We start from the raw sequence: 18,134 nt of genomic DNA, 5'->3' as shown, positions 1-18,134 counted from the left end.
CTACTCTTGATGCTTTCTATTGAGTTCTTTACAGCAGCGATGTCATTTTTCATTTCTTCTTGGTTCTTCTTCATTTCCTCTTGGTTCTTACACATATTGTCGAATTTGTCTTCCATTATTTTCAACCACCTTATGACCATTTCTCTGAATTCTTTCTCTGACAAGTTGCTTGCCTCCATTTCGTTTACTTCCTTTCTGGTGATGTCTGCTTTTCTTTCATATGCAAGCTGTTTCTTTGTCTCCCCATGTTCTCTCTTCTCCACCTGTCTGGTTATGTAGTTCTCTCTCTCCTTTCCATGGTGGAGTGTAGAGCTCCTCTGAATCCGTGTGTTTGTGCCACTTGGGGACCGGTGTTCTCGGGTTTGCAGCTGTTCAGTGGGTGCCATAGTTGTAGATTCCCCAAACTTTTCAGGCTCCAGATAACATCCCAAAAGTAGTTTAAAATATTGATCATATCCTAAGTATGAAAAAATTATCCACCAGGATTCTAAATCATAAATATGCTATTATGGTAGAGAGAACCCATTTTAAGTTTAATTCAGTAATATAAGAGATTATTTATCTTCCTAGGCTAGAAGTTGTAAATAAAAGCTATAAATGTGTAACTCATATCTGTTATTATGTAAACAAAAATATTAGAGGCTTAAGTTGATGCTGAAGATGAAGTTAGTATTTTTATTGATAAAAAGTGAAATATCTCATGGGAAAACACCAAGAAAGCACAGAGCAAGGGGATGAATGGATAATCAACCTGACTAATTTATTGTATCAAAGAGAAGCTGATAAGTGTATAATTTTTACTTGCTTGGACTTATGACGAGAAAAAGATAACTAAATGTATATACCAAATTTCTTTTATATTGCTTACAATTTGTTTAATACACACATAACTATTTTAAAAAAAATATTTGCCTTTGCCAGGTGCCTTAGTTGGTTGGAGCACATACCCAGGTAGCAGGTTTGTTCCCTGGTCAGGTTGCGTATGGGAGGTCACTAATTGATATTTCTCTCTTTTTCCTTCCTCTCTAAAAATCAATAAAATCATATCCTCAAGTAAGAAATTTATTTTATTTTTTATTATTATTTTTAATATGCCTTTTTATTTATTTCAGAGAAGAAGGGAGAGGGAGAAAAAGATAGAAACATCAATGATAAGAGAGAATCATTGATAGGCTGCCTCCTACACATCCCACACTGAAGATCAAACCCACAACCCAGGAATGTGCCCTGACCTGGATTCGAACCATGACCTCCTGGTTTGTAGGTTGATGCCCAACCACTGAGCCAGAACGGCCTGATCGGGTCTTGGGTAAGGATTAAAAAGAAACACACATGCACACAAAACAAACAAACAAACAAACAAAAAAAAACTACTGTGTAGATATTATTGGACTAGCAAATGTCAAAAATTATAATTACTATTAGGACACTTGAAAGTGAAATCACATCAGGCTTGGATCATCTCTTTCATTAATTCCTCCATTTAACATTTAAATAGCCCTATTATTATTAAAGTCTAATGGTGGAAACCAATTTGCAAAATCACACAAACAAATGTAGAATAGTAATTATGTCAAGCTAATCCTGAAATAGTGGTGTTTCAGCTGACAGTCTAGGACAGGGGTCCTCAAACTTTTTAAACAGGGGGCCAGTTCACTGTCCCTCAGACCATTGGAGGGCCAGACTATATTTTAAAAAACAAATTCCTATGCACACTGCAGGCCCGGGACGAGTCGGCTGCTAAGCAGGACAGGCAGCGGCACCCGGCGGACCGGATAAATGTCCTTGGCGGGCTGTATGTGGCCCGTGGGCCGTAGTTTGAGGACGCCTGGTCTAGGATGAGAAAGAACTAAGTAAAGAAAGAAGAGACATAAGGTATAAGTCCCTGTCATATGAAGAATTATTGGTGACTTCACAGACCTGGAGGAAGGCCACTGTGACTGGGCATGGGGAATCAGAGGGAGCTTAGTGTAAAATTAGAATGAACATGATATACAAAGACTAACTACACCAGATCTTTTTTGACCATATTCAAGATATTTTACTTCATATTTAGAACAATAAGAAACCATAAATATCACTTAGCAATGGTTTCAATAATTCTATAATATTAGCAAATACACCGATCTCAGCAGCAAATAATGCTAAGATTATTTACCTGGTAAAACTATGTGACTTTTTTTTTTTTGGGGGGGGGGGGGCGCATGAGCTAAGTTAAATCTGCTCTTCATGTCTCTTATTCTCATTTTGAACATAAATTAGGCCAGATAAGTTCTTTTTAGTGATGGTGGAGGCACTAGAAGGCAGGTGAAAATCACCAGGACCTGGGCTTGGAAGTGGATCACTTTCATTTCCAACTTCAACTATTGGCCAAAGCAAGTCATTTGGCTGGATATAAAATCAAGGGGTAGAGAAATATACTCTTCTACTGGGAAAAGAGAAGCAGTAAAAAATTATGCTTATTAACCTAATATACCACAATATGGAAAAAAGTTAAGTGTGTGTGTGTGTGTGTGTGTGTGTGTGTGTATAAGAGAAAGAGAGAGTGAGGAGAAGGGAGTTAGAAGAAAAGAAACATAATAAAAATACCTTTTAAAATATTTTAAAAAAGATTTTCATTTAATATGGAAAAATGAGATTTATCTATCATCTCTCTGGGACTCTGTAGTATTCTTCATGAGAAACCATTGGACTTGGATGGTGAGATAGTAAAAAAGAAAAGTGTATGAATTTGGAAGATATTTAACAGAGACAATCAACAAAAGTTAATGATATTTTGATTACAGGGGTAGAGTGAGAGAAATTTAGTGAATAGTAAGGTTTCTGAAATGACAGCTTTAAACATATGATGATGCCATTCATTGGAAAGAAAGCAGCAGAAAAGGGACACATTTAAAGGCCTGAATCATGATTAAAAAGTTCTGCTTTGGAAATATAAAACTGAAAGTGCTTAGGACATTTCCAAAAAAGGAAAAAATAATCAGAGAGTTTGATTTTAAGATTAGAATCTTAGAGGAAGATATTTCCTGAAGATAAAAATGTTGAGTAAATTAAATTCCCGAAGGAGAACACTGAGAAACATTCATGAGTGAGGTCTTCATGAAAGGCCCAGGTGGAGGAAGGTCAGTCTGCAGAGTGTCAGAAGAAGGAGATCAGAAGATAAAAGGAAAGCCAGGGAATGGTGGTGTCATAGAGTGTGTTTCAAAAAGAAAGCAAGTAAACAAGAGTCAAATGCCACTTTGAGGTTCATTAAAATAAAAACTGCAAGGTTTCCATTCAATGTACTGATTGCTGACATCATCTATATATATAAAAGCCAAGTGACAGTTACGACCAAACAACTGGAAGGCCCGGAATGACCAGTCGCTATGATGCACACTGCGGCCGGCCAACTGGCCTGATGGGGGTGGAGCCGACTGGCCAACCTCCCTTGGCCCCTCCCCCTGGCCGGCCAGACCCCACCTGTGCACGAATTCATGCACTGGGCCTCTAGTGGTAAGATAAAGACATATGTGATTAGGTTTAAGACTGGAATATAGAGTGGTAGGTTTTAGATAAAAAGTATTCTAGCAAGGGTTTCTTTGTTTGTGTTTGCTTTTACATTTTACTTAATTTTACTGAGAAAATCACCAATGGCATCATCATCTTCACCCTCACCCCCCAGAAAGCCAAAACAACCAAATCTGTGGTTATAGGAGTGTGTGTCTCATATCCCAAGGTTTTTATTCTTCTTTCCCCTCTAATTCCTTATAATGTAAAAGTAAATACTCCTCATACTTTTACTAGAGCTAAACATAATATGTGCACATAAAGAGTACAGAGTAGTGATTTAAGAGAATGTGGTACTCCTCTAAAAGCAATTACAACAAGTAGTGGCATGCTAACGGGAGCTGTTAAAAGTTATGTTGCTTACCTGTTGTTGGATGGCAGCATATTAGATGTCAGTGATGTGAGTGGCAAAAATAATACTCTAATAAAACACAACAAGCAAAATGCAAAGTCTTAGGCTGAGTGTTATACAGTTAAAATTATACAGTTTAGGTTCTGAGTGTATTGAATGTAGAGAGTGCTACATTTCATTAAGGGATCAATTTTCTGTTTTAAATGTCTGTACTTTACATTATGTTTTGAACAGGCTTCCCCCAAATTAATGTTTGCAGTAAGAAATATATGTTGAAACCCAAATGAATGTGAAATCTTTGGTTTTGACGAGAGAGAAGCTACTCTTATCTATTTAATGCTAATTACATAAATGCTGACTATGAGCACCAAAAATGTTCAGTCAAGTAATTTTTATGTTTTTGTATGATTTAAATTCACATTGAAACTAAGTGTTAGAACAGGGAAATGTGATACCAGCCTTTCTCCCAGGAGACCATTATCAAAGTCAACACTACTCAGAAAATACTAAGTACACTGGCAAATATGCTGACACACACCGATCTTTACAATTCAGTTAGAAACGGATATGCTTGAATGATCCAAAAAAAGTCATGTGATATAACATGGAGTAATTCAAAACAATTAGTAAAAATCCCTACAAAGCTGTATTTTTACATCCATGACAATAGCAATGTGTATTATAAAATATAAATTTGATTCTTTAAAATGATATCCAATATATAAAAGAGCTGTGTTTAAGTAATGAAGATATTGTTTTTTTTTTACATTATAGCTACAGCAGTGACTATATAACAGGTAACAAATAAGTGGTTGTTGAATAAATAAATTTCATAAAATTATTTCCTGACACATAGAAAGTCAAACAAGAGACTTCAGGGTTTTGTTCCATATTGATTCTGACCTGCCTGATGGCAGATAGATAATTCTTTAGTCAGAAACACTGATCAGTAATATGCTTAGGGGCAAAAATAACTCTTTTTCCACTTAATATTAAAAGGCTGCAGACAGTATTTTCAAGTTAATTCTCAATTGTTTACTCTAATTTCTTAAAACATTTCAACTATAAAAAATTTGCTTTAGGTGGTACTTAAAGAGTTTGAACAATTTATTATATGATCTGTTGTGATTTCTTTGTTGTTGTTGTTAGATTTTCACTTGTAGGTAACAGAGCACTTGGTTACATAATCCTAATGTAACAGACAGGTACAATTGTTAATTTTAATGCCAAATGCCTTCTTTAAGGTGATCATGGGGTTCTCTAGTTCTGCAATCAATTCTGAAATCTGAATAAGGTGTATCTATATCGTTGCTATATTTATGTCATCTTTGGATGTTTTCCCATTTTTTCAACCTATATGTTTTGCACTTGCATCATAATAGTAAATGATAGCTTCATAGTCTTTATTTTCAAAAAGAGGAAGTGTTAAAAAATCTGTCATGTAAAACCCTAATTCTGATTACACTAGGAGCACCTACAGTTATTGGTTATGTTAATTGAATGTGGTTTGGGGAAAAGTGTCATCTGCCTTACAGCATTCATTTGCATATTAATAACAAAACTTTGTTCAGTAGAAACGTTTTCTGATTAAAGTGCTAATGTAAGAGCTTCCTTAGAGATTATATGATCTCAAATTATGAACTGGAATAGTCATAATTTCTAAAGGAAAAAAGTCTTCTCAGACAAGCTATTTTCATAAAGGAGCAAGGAAACAGATTGAAACTACCAGTACTGTGTCTATACACACCAAAGAGTAAAGAAAGCAATGTTCTAAAGCATATTACTGAAAATTACTGGTTCTTTTGCAAAAGAAAAATTTCCCCTAATATTTATAGAACTTTATGGTGGCTGGATAAGGTTTCCAGTGTTCTTACAAGGAGGACTCCTGTGTGAGCTTACCCCTGAGGTTGGCAGGAGGTTGGGAATTCTGGCACACACATCCGCTGTGGCCAGCAGTGACTGAGACTTTGAAATAGTGATATCAATACTCAGAAATATTTAAGCTGCTTCATCTGTCTGGAAGCCCTCTCACGCCATATGTTTGAAGCCTATGGACAGACTCTCTTCTAAATTTTATTTCAGAGAGCTAAATTTCTAACTTTCCTGGGTCAACCTTGCTTAATTTAGATTTTTAAATACATCTGTAAAATTATGTAGACTATAGTACCTTTTGCAAAAGTTTTAGAAAGCAATGTTTTCTAAAAAGATTTCCTTTTTAAAGAACTCCCATTATTTAATCCAGCTGCTTCAGACCCTACTTTGCAATTATGCAGCTCTTTGGTTGAATACACACTCATCTTATCTCATGAAGATCATAATTTTGTATTACTCCATTGTGGTTTAAAATTTGTATTATGTAACATTCTTTAGGACTTGGCATCCATTCCCTTTTCATATTCATTATTTTATTTTCCTTTTGGGAAAGAGCATAAAGTTTGGATTCAGTTTATAATAGTTTATAATTATAAATATATGGGCATCAGCATATAGTAAACTCTTACCTTGTGGGTTTTTTATGTATCATTTTATTTGTGACTTAGATTTTTCTTTTCAAATTACTTCCCTTTCCAAACAGGTATAAGATATAAAAAAGGCAAGTTTTTACTTTCTTCAATTTATAAATAGGTTCTAAAAAAGAAGATAATACTACTGACCAACAATGACTTATGACAATGTATTTGCATTTAATCTTTTTTTTTTGTGCTCTTTATTGCCAAAAATAAAAACTCTACTGTTAATAAATTTCCCTTCCTTTCTGTACTGTATCTCCGGTTTTCTCCAATGCCTCCCACCAGACTGCCTAATTAACTGCTTTGGGTATGTTCCTACCAACAGGACTGAGGGGTCAAGGCCGGACCTTCATTAAGGCCCTTGACCACCCTATCCTTTCCCCTCCCCTTTACTCCTCACCCCAAACTAATTAAGCAGATTATTGGCAGTGAAGTCATAACTGATGGGTAGAGAAGAAATACAGGGTTTATTTGGGGGTGGGGTAGGGAGGAACAGCCAGGGTCTAAAGACACTTGGGAATTTGAGCAAAGCATAGGTAGGCTGACCATGGGCAGGGGCTGGGTTTGTAGGCAGCCTGAATGAGACTTCTAACACTCAATCCTAACAGCGGAAACCTAAGGTACAACTGTGAATTGCTAACTTTCGCACAGAAAGTAAGTCAAGAGCTGAAATGACCAAAAGAGGAGGGTCTAGCTCAGTGGTTTTCAACAGGGAAGCAGTACGACCTCTACAAGCAGACCAGGGGAAAGGGAGGTCAGGGTTCTGGGGAGACTAGCCATCAGCAGGCAGGGCCAGGGATGCTGCATGCTCAGTGAAGGACTGTCCTGCCTCAAATACCAGGGGCACCCCGGTAATCTACCTGGGAACAAGCAAGACTGGGAGGGCACCCTTCCCCTCTGCTACCTCTCCAGTTGGTGCTGATGGCTTTCCAAGAAGTTAAGTACAGCTGTCGGTACTTCAGGAGCTAGGAGGGTCTCAGGAGACCTGCACACAGCTGCTGCTCGGATCCTTTTCCGCTCGGGCGGATGAGCTGCGGATAATTTATGGTGAGGAGGTCACTCTGGATCTCATGGCTCAACTGGGTCTGTAAATCACTTATCTTCTTCTTCAACTCAGAGAGGGCTGAGAGAACGATGGTTTCAGGGAGCAGAGAGCCACAGGACTCCACGTTGTAGTAAAACATCTCCTTTGCCATTGGGTTCGTTCGGAGCCTGGGACTCATCTTCATCCAACTCTGAGTACTCGCTCTTTGGCCACTCCTCTGGCTTGGGGTACACTGTGTGCCTCAGGGCATTGTCGGGATCATATTCAAAAGCCACCCCTGCAGTCGGGTTCCACTTAGCATGTTCCTTGCCAAAGCTCTTCTTGGCCTAGGCGCGGAGTCTCAGCTCCTGGCCCTTTCTCAGCTTGACCATGAGGATGTCATCCTGGTTCACATAGTCATTGGGGTCATTATCTCGGTTTGGGATGTCACTTGAATGACCGGGGGGCTGTTGGAGATGAGGTCCCTGGACGTGACATGACGAGTCTGGTCTTTGTTGCACCGCACGTGGAGAGTGAGCTCCACCGAGCACTCGGGGCAGAACTCCTCGCACGTGCAGTCCCGGGAGTACTGAAGCTTGTCCACAATGTCATCGCTAGTGAGGGGGCGCAATTCAAGCCTCTGAGCGATGAACTCGTCATGAAGGACTGAGGAATTGGCGTCAATCTGAACCCAGTCCATGGCTACTATGGGCCCCTCGGCGATGAAGACCCTCCGAATAGAATTGGCCACAGCTATGTCCGTATTCTCAATGATGAACTTGTCATTTTCTTCGGTGAGCTCCGTGATCTGCAAGGTGGGCTAGTTTGCATAAGGTATCGCGCTCCACCAGCGGCGGGCCGCCAGCATCAACTTGCATTCAATCTTTTGTTCTCTCTTACTATTCTCACTTGGCATTGGCGGAAGTCCGTCAGTTAAGTCAAGAAGAAATTGAGACCCATAACTTGACCTCATTAAAGCACTGAGCTACAAAGGATAGACATAGATAACACATGAAGTCATATTACATTATATTACACTTACAAATTTACATACAACTTCCTGTTGGACATATCTATCAAAATGCTTCAGAGATAATTATATGCATAAGTTTATTTTCTTCTTCCCTTCCTTGACCTGCCTTCCCTGTCTTGTTGAATAGTACCATGAGATACCTACTTACTTATACCTAAGTTAGAAAGTTGAGATTTATCCTGTTTCTTCTTTTTCATTTAGCCTTTAATATCACTGGTGATACAACTATCCATTTTGCCCTATCATTTCTTAAATTCCTCCTTCCTGCCCATCCTCACTATAATTCTTTATTTCATATCTCTATCCCCTCTCTTCTGCACTTTACTAGAATCCCCATGACGGGTTCCATTTATGATGTATAAATGTGACCATGCCATTTTTCTGCTAAGAATGCTTCAGTGGCTTCTTTAACTTTTAAGGTGAAGTCTTCAAAAGACTTTGTCATGTAAGAATCTTTCATATCCTAACAATTATTACCTACCAAGTTCTATCTCTTGCCATCTCTTTTTCAGCTTCCTTCCTGCTGTCCTTAATCCTGGCATTCTCTGTGTTTTTTCTGAGTCGATGTACATGTTTTTCCTTCAGCATAAGCATGCCTTTCTTTTTAGCTTAACTAATTCGTTTCCCTCCTTCAATCTATTAGAAAGATATTTTTGCTCTCTTTGCTATTCTTCTGGGTTTTCATGCACTTTCTATGAATTGCTAGAACATCCCATTTGATTTTATTGAGTGGTGATTAGGTTAAATCACGATTGTTTCCACTCAACCTAAACACCCTGAACCCAGAGGTTGTATTTTTTGTTTCCTGTAATTTCTCACAGTTCACAATTCATATGACTTTGTTGAATGAATAATTGAATGAAATAAGTCAGATTAATTTACCACTTATTTAATTTGTCTTGGATTTCCTGTTAGGAGGTTTTCAGAGCATTGCAAACAAGCAAACCTACATGCAGCACAATCAATATGTCTGCCTAGGTGACAAAGGACTGAAACCATTCTATTCACTGCTACGTTATATTCTCTAACTCCACCTGTATAGTGCCCTAGGCCTAAAACCTCAGAAGTATCTTCAGCCCTTATTCTCTTAAATTGTTCACACCAGTACTCAGTAACTCCTTTTGATTCTATCCCCTAAATGTCTTTTGGAGCCTTTACCTAGTTCTTCTCTTAATTCCTACAGCCACTGTATTAGCTCCTGCTCCTGCTCTTGTCATTTCTCATGGAAACTTACCTCCTTAAATAGCTTCCCCTTCTCTGCTCTCAACCATGTGTAGACTGAAAAATAGACTCATCTCTGCAATATCACTATGGTCATAATTATAACATAGAAATTAAGGTATGACAGAAAAATACCATATTTATACCCAAACTACTTTATTTTTCTCTTGGACACACAGCTAGATTTGATTTTTCAGATTCCATTAGTGATAGACAACATTTCAACTGTAATGCATGTTGGAACTTAACCTGAGTAAACAATGTAACTTTTATTTTGTTAATGTGATAAGATTCTGAAGCTTATGTGTTAAAGGATCTAGATTTACTATTTAATGAGATTAATCCATTTGATAACCATGACATTGTGGTTAAGAACATGAGTTCTTAAATTACAAATGAGTCCTGGCTCCAACTTTACCACATATGGGTATTTAGGAAAATCATTTTCTCACACTACATCTGTGTTGTGCGTTTTAGAAAATGGTAACAGTCTCATTGGGATTTGAATTTAGTAAGTACTGGCTATTATTATCTGTAAAACAAAACATGATAGTTCTTACCATTGTAGGTGATTTTTTGAAGATTAAATGAGATATTAAAAATTATTTAATACAGTACTTGAAACATTTATGTGCTTAAGTAAATTAATAGATGCGGCTATTATAATTATTACTAGAGGCCCATTGCACGATTCGTGCAATAGGCCTTCCTTCCCCTGGCTGCCAATACTGGTTTTTCTCTGGCACCCAGGACCCAGGCCTTCACTCTGGCCGCAGCGGAGAAGCCAAGCCTCTTCAGTCTTCAGTCTTCAATCTTCAGTCTTCGCTCCTGTGCCTGCATATGCAAATTAACCCTCCATCTTTGTTGGGTTAATTTGCATACCCACTCCTGATTGGCTGACGGGCGTCACGGAGGTATGGTCAATTTGCATATGTCTCTTTTATTAGTGTATATTATCACTAATGTGAATTGTACCATTCAAAGTCCTGACAAAATATTGAATGATATTGACCCCAATCTTATTACAACTTCAAGAAATTCTAAAACTTAAAACATAATAATCTCTCAGCTATCCAAAAAGATGCTGCTTATACAAATGTTATCTATTTTTAGTTTGGAAGAATAAGGAATGCAAAGACAGCATCGACCATTTGAAACTTCAAAGATCACTCCCTTCCACCCCAACAAGTGATGAGTAAATAATAAAATGCAAATTGCTTTTTGGCTATGGGCCCAGAGGTAGGAGGGGAAGTTAGTCCAAATAATGAACAAAAATTGACAGTTATTACTTCAGTGAGTGAAGTTTGCTCTGCATGCTGTATTCCTTCATTATAGTTGACAGTGGCTTTAAAATCCCAGTCATGTTTTTTTTGTGTGTTTTTTCTTTTTGTAACAGGTACTAAGTTTTATCTCTAAAAGCTAAGATTTAAGATATCACTAATATGGAGAAAATGGGAAAAATGACATTACATGATTTAAGTATATATAAGAAGATATTTAAACCTACTTCAGACTCTGATGTTTCTAATTTTATGAGTCAAGAAACTTAAACAATGTCACAAATACATGATTTTCACTTACAGGTACAATTGAATTATGAATAACAGCTGTGATTTTAGATGCTGAGAATGAAAATGAAATAGTATAAAATTAACCTCTCCTTAGAGTATATTTAGTCTAGGTAAAATGTGCTGGTATAGACTTAAGCAAGTAATAATTGCCTGGATTTTAAGACTGGAGGCAAAGCTCAGTTGTTAACTCAAGCAGGTCAATAACATACTGGTAAAATGCTCACAGGCTGTATTATGTGTGTTCTTTCTATTTGTGCATGTTATATATTGTATTTAATATTGAAGATGCTAAAACTATTTGGGTTAAATAATACATTTTGGTATAACTTGATAATTTATTATTATTACCTTGTAAATTGACCATTTTCAATGTGTTATTTTATTGTATTTTATTTTCTTCTTTCCTGTCCACCTTATTTCTTTGATAGTAATAGGTAAATACAGAGTGGTCTCTACTGCTTCGTTTTTAGAAGCTATAAAATCTACTAGGCAAAAAAGTAATATTAGGTCTCCCCAAAGTTTAGGAATTTATGTCTGCACTTGGTAAATACCATTGATTGAGTTACTAATCAAGTATTTAGCATTTTGACCAGCAGATCAATATATTAAATATTTTTAAAAATTAGAGAGCTGAGCCCTTGGCAGGATAGCTCAGTTAATTAGAGCATACTCCCAATACACCAAGGTTGCTGGTTTGATCTTCGTTCAGGGCACATACAAGATGCAACCAATGAATGCATACATAAGTGGAACAATATCTTTGACTTCTCTCATTTCCTTCTTCTGGCATTTATGATTATTTTTCTGTGTCTATCAAATAAAGCCTTTCCTTATTAGAAGTATATGATTTCCACTTAACCCTGCACACCTGTACCCCTCAAAACAATCTGCTTAATCACATTCAAGCTTTCCCATTTTCCTCAGGGATTTTTTTTTCTCTAGAGGTCACAAACATAAGTCTTTTCAGGAACCAGTTTTCTAATGTGAACATGTGGTGACATTAAAAGGAAGTGGTGGGGCCTGTGGCAAAGGTATAGAGCATACCCTACCTAAATACATTCAAATGTAAAATGTATAAAACCTTGTATTTGCCAAATGAAACAGAGATTCTACTGCTAGCTTCCAGTTTGCTAATCTTCGGCATGGGATAAAGTCCCAAATCCTTGCCATGCCCTATGCATCCGGTTCTTGCCTCTGACTCAGACCATATTCCCATCATTTTGTGATATGCACCCAGGACTCCAGTTGTTTCCACCTCTCTCTATCCTTTCTATCAGACCTTGTGCCTTTTCACAGACTTCTCTGTCTGCTTGCCCTTCCCAGGGATCCCTTTCATGCCTCTCTAAGACTGCTTGGAAAACCATTTCTTAATCTTCAAGTCATATCTCCTTGGAGAAATATTCACTTGAGTCAAATAAGCGGCCTGTAACATAATGGCTGCATACCTATTGCAGAATCTATCTCATTTATAAAACTGTAATTATTTATGTACCTTTTGACATCCCCAATACAACTGGCTGATTTTAAAGATGTCTTCCTATAACCATAGATTATTTTACTTATTATTTCTTATATAGACATGGACGCTGGTCTCCTGTATCAATTAACAATTGATTTCTGCTATGAGGTTTTGTTCTCCTCACATAATGAAATTAGAAATGTGAACCACAATGCTATCCAATATATCTACCTTTTCAGTTAGCCTTTGTTAGCTTATACAGATTACATCAAGGTTATAAGAGACCTGCTCCACTTCCAGCATCACAACCATAATTGGGGCAAATGGAACCAGGATGGCCAAAGGTAGAAGGAATGTGCTGCTTACGGTACTTCTCTTTAGAGTTGTTCCTCATAAATAATCAAATAGTTACTCCTGATTATATTACTGGGACAAAATTATGTTATGTAAGCACTTTTAGCTACTAGGATAAAGCTAGGAAATAATAGATTTTTAGTTGGATCTATCTTTACCCTGAATAAAATTGGGCTTTGCTAGTGAGGAAGAGAAGAATGACTTGTGGCTTCCTTATATGTCTCCTGGTCATCATTATTTAACACTTCTTTGTGGCCTTCACAGGGTTTTTTGAACAAATATATTTTAATAACTGTCTGCCAATTGATGGATTGATATGAAGAGGAAAATAATGGAAGCACTATAAGACATCACCAGGACAAATTTTAAAAATGCAGGACAGTCTCACTTTTAGAGTTCATTTAGTGTATATGGAAGCTTATCTATAAGGAAATGAGTAAGTCTGAATCCCTGGACTGGAATGTGGTAGAAATAGTTGTGGATGAGCATGATTTTTAGTAACTGCCTCTGCTGAGAAAAAGTAATATTCATGCGGGATCAACTTGGTTTGGACTCTCCCTGGACTCTCCCCTCCCCCAGAGAGCTCCACATTCAGTTGCATCTTCAGCAGTGCTACACTTTCAACCACTGTGTGCAATCATTTGTAAATCACACATGAACACAGCTCATTTACTTTCTTCTCTGATGCTCTTAGGCATAAACTTCCTAGAAAACATACAACTACAAAATCTCTCTTTTTTTCTTCACCTACTATTCATTTCACAGACCACTCCCCTTCTCTGGGAAACCTTCTCCTTGCTCAGACTGTTCCAGAGAAAGCTGCCTACTCTGAATATACACGGTCTGACCACATGTTCTCTGCCTCGTCTTCTGGAGCTGGATTTTCCCAACACTCTGGTAATCAGTCTCCTGATGTCCAGGCTCTCCTCTTTAATCTCTCATCCCCAGGCTGTCAGAGGACTTTCTGAACAAGAGTCTGAAACATGCTATTCTCCTGCTTTCCCCTCTTTAACAATCTCCATTAGTCAAAATATTTAAGCATGGTATCAAAGGCTGTTCAAGCCTAGACTTTAAAATCTACAGAGAGAGTAAATAGATTAATGGATGCCCGGGGAGGGAGGAGGGACAGGGATTAACAGTAAATGTACATGAAGGATTTTATCAATGATAAAAGTGTTCTACAACCGATTTATGGTGATGCACAACTTGGAAACTTACTAAAAATATCATCAAATTGTTCACCTGTAATGGGTGAGTTTTATGATATGTAAAATATGCCTCAATCAAAATGTTTCTTTTCACGAGTGCATTGCATCTTTGTTGTTCAGGCAATTACTTAAAAATTGACATGGAAATGTATTTTATTGCATTATATTGAGGTTTCTTTCAAATCTGTGAGTTGGAGCTGAGTGATGTCCAGATAAATACAAGGGCAATGTTAGTGAAGGCTACACTGAAATCAGCTCTAATGCCTCAACTTCCCTCCGCGTCGACCCATTCACAGCTTCTTCAGATTGTTGAGGTCTTCTTTACCAGGGAAAATTTCCCAAGATGTACTCTGAAAAAAAAATTAAGGCAAATATAGAATGGTGGTAGGTATGCTTCAGGGGCATAGTAATAGCCCCCAAACCTCCAAACTCAGAGTTAGAAGTTTTGAAAAGAAACATAACCCTGTGACACAATGGGATTATGACCAACAAGACAGTGGTTTTTGTTGTGTGTGTTCTTTTGTTTGTTTTTATTCCTATTCCCCTGACCTGAGTGCTCACTGTAAGTTCTCACCAAGACTCTGGGGCCCAAATTGGATATCACTAAACCTCCTCTTTTTAGCAGTACTTGCCAAGGCTACACAAGCAGTGAGTCCTGCAGTCAATATGTAAACACATGTCTTTTTATCATTAATTTTGTAAGTCATATAAGTTTCAAGTGGACAATTTTATAATACTTGATCTATATATTGCATTGTCTACCCACCACCCAAAGTCAAGTCTCCTTCTGTCACCATACACCCAATCTCCTCTACCCTTCACTCCCCCTCCACCCCCTTTTCCTCTGGTATCACCATACTGTTGTCTGTGTCTATGAGTTTTTGTTTTAAATGCAGGCCTTTTGACACCAAATAGTGTGTGCTTTATAGAAAAAAACTAGATGCTAACAGTATCAGGACAAATTGAGCTCATGAATTCTTCCAATCCACCAATTCATTTTTTAAAAATATGTGTTTTTTTCTGGATTTTAGAGAGAGGGAGGGAGGGAGAGAGAAAGATGGAAACATTGATGAGAGAGAGAGAGAGACATTGATCATCCACCTCTGGCATGCCCCTTACCAGGGATTGAGCCTATAACCCAGGCATGTGCCCTGACTAGGAATCCAACTGGTGAACTCTGGGTTCATGGGTCAATACTCAACCATTGGGCCACATCCACAGGCACCAATTCATTTTTACTGAACAAAAGGAGAATCTGTCTTACTGGTAGATGTGTACAGTGCTGACTCAGAACTTGTGTTGGAACTTCTTGGCCTCCAGTTCTTGTAGGTCATGAATGGCAAACGCCAGAAATTTGCAGTATTCATATGAAAGAAGGCATCTTGTTTCTCAATGGTGATATCTTTGCTCCCAGTAACGGTATGTCAATGAATATACAGGGACCACCCACAGGATTCAGCTTCAGTGATGAGATGCTGAAACACTCTCTCTGGGTAAAGTGAGTCCAATTGAGAGCTCTCCAGAGAGAAGTTTCAAAATCTTATAACTATTTGTCTCCAATTGGAGGTCATATAGAAAGGACAGGTAGGGTGACCTCCTAGGGGGCCATGACCACTTTTCTCTATTTTTTTTTTTTAGCTCATATAGAACCCTCAGAAGTCAATCTTAGATACCTACATGGTCAAAAACATGTGGCAGGTTCTCAGGCAAATATCTTTGTATTTTTATGAAGAAAAATAAAACATTTTGCTAAGCAATATTTACAATAGTTATGTTTGATGCTTTTATACTTGCTTCTCTTTCTCATTCTACACGAATTTATATTTTCCCCTTCTGTCACTTTAGAGTATAAAAGCATGTTCCATAGCACTGAAAAATGATAAGTATCATCTCTCTTCTTTTCAGTCTTTCATTTTTCTGCTATCATTGTATACTGGCACTATGTGCATTATAGGCTCTGACACATCTTTCCTATTTCTGAGAGATACACAAGAAAATGACAGGGCACCTTCAGGGACCATTATGTGTCTGGGGGAAGAATATCCAGATATTGTCTAGAACCTCTAACAGTGCATTGTCCATAAGTATGGGGTGTTTGAAGAACTATCTCTCTTGATTAGGAGGTATTTTAATTTAAATGATCTCATATATGCTCTGACATACACAGGTGACACTTATATTCTATCATGAGAGTGACTCTTGGGCTGCTACAGTAAATATGGTTTTATTTTGTTGAACAGTCTTCAAGATTGCCAATATTGATCTTCTTTGATAGTATAGAAGTGCACAATATTAGATATTTGGAAGATGGAGGGCAATTAAATATATAAAAACATTTTGACTCTATTATATTCCCTTCTAAAAAAAAGACAAAAAAATAAATGTGAGAAGATACAGAAAGTACAGGTGAAATCATGAGGAAAAACATACTGTGAGGCATTTCCAATGCTGAATTAAATTTGAAAGTATGTTTTTAAAAATAACTTATTTCTTTCATTCATAAATTAAATATAAGAAATGTTTACTATTTTACTTCTCAGAGATGTTATCAGGGTTAAATTACACTATTTGGAAAGTCTATCAAAGATGCTTTTTTAAACTCTACAAAAAAAGCAGTTTTCGATTTATAAAGTTTCCAATATTTTCTCATCAACTAATCTAATATCAAGAAAAAATAACTGATTCTATTTTTGTAATGGTAAAAATACGAATTGAAAAGACAACATACTTTTGTGAGAATCTGTGTTGCATAATACAGTGGTATAAAATATCATAAGTAGATTAAGGCCATTCTATTTCAGAGAGGCATGCTTTTATTATGAAAGCATATAACTATTCAATTGTATTGCTTTTATAAGTATAATTCCATTGTAAAGTTGATTAGAAATTATCATAAAGTGAAAATTTGGGAAACATGTTTTTATCTCTATGCTCCTGGAGCACATTTGCCATAGGTGAATTCACTGACCATTTTCTGTTCTATTTTTATTTATTATTTTTATACTTCCTTCTTGAAAGTATCATTGAGTTTCATGAGTTAGATTGTTTAGTGGAAGTTCACTGGATACATTCCAAAATCTAATTACTTGGCTTAATTGAAAAACTCTTGGATTTGTGCTGGGTGGTATTTTCTTATTCCATAGATAATAACTCAGTTTTCTCTTCCAAGTAACCTCTTTCCCAAACCAAGCAAAGACTACAAGTACTTAAACTGTGACTACCTCCTGCTTATCATTATAAAAAAAAACAAATAGAGAAAAAGCACAGATTTTCTCTTTCCTGCAGTATTGATAAAAGAACACCTCAATCTTAGAAAGGAAAAAAAATGTTTGCTGGAATTTGGAACTAACAAATTGTCAATATTCCACACATAAAGTGAAAGTAAGTTTCTATTTTACTTCAAAACATGTAAGGACCTATTGTGAGGTTTGTTATGAGTGACAGTTTAAAAATATTTTCTATAAACAAATATGGAATATAGTTATTTGACATTTAATATAGCTCATGTAAATATATATATATATATATATATATATATATATATATATATATATATCCTAAAAGAGAAGGAAGGAAAACCTTTTTGGGTATATGTGGTATTCCATTTGGGGCTTAAAACTTTATATTTTACATTAAAAGGAAACACTAGGACTTCTGGTCAGGATGGTGCAGTAGATGAATACTTTTGTCTTACTACCTTTAAGATACACTCTTTGTCTTAGATTTTTGGTATTTTAATTATGATGTGTCTGGGTGTAGGCCTGTTTGGGTTCGCCTTACTTGGGACTCTCTGTGCCTCCTGAACTTACGTGACTTTTTTTTTCACTGGGTTAGGGAAGTTTTCTGCCATTAT

The 18,134-nt window shown here is 36.8% G+C and overlaps 1 pseudogene across 1 annotated transcript; it reads right to left on the bottom strand.

The window, feature by feature from the left end:
* Positions 1–7,376: 7,376 nt before the first annotated feature.
* Positions 7,377–8,351, bottom strand: LOC308244209 (DNA-directed RNA polymerase II subunit RPB3-like; annotated as a pseudogene). The gene has a single exon. The product of its transcript is annotated as a DNA-directed RNA polymerase II subunit RPB3-like (transcript).
* Between the last annotated feature and the right edge of the window lie 9,783 nt (positions 8,352–18,134).

Source organism: Plecotus auritus (assembly GCF_963455305.1).
Source record: "Plecotus auritus genome assembly, chromosome: 3".
Lineage (NCBI taxonomy): Eukaryota > Metazoa > Chordata > Mammalia > Chiroptera > Vespertilionidae > Plecotus > Plecotus auritus.
The sequence above is the reverse complement of the archived record's forward strand: the minus strand, read 5'-3'. Positions and strand labels throughout refer to the sequence as shown.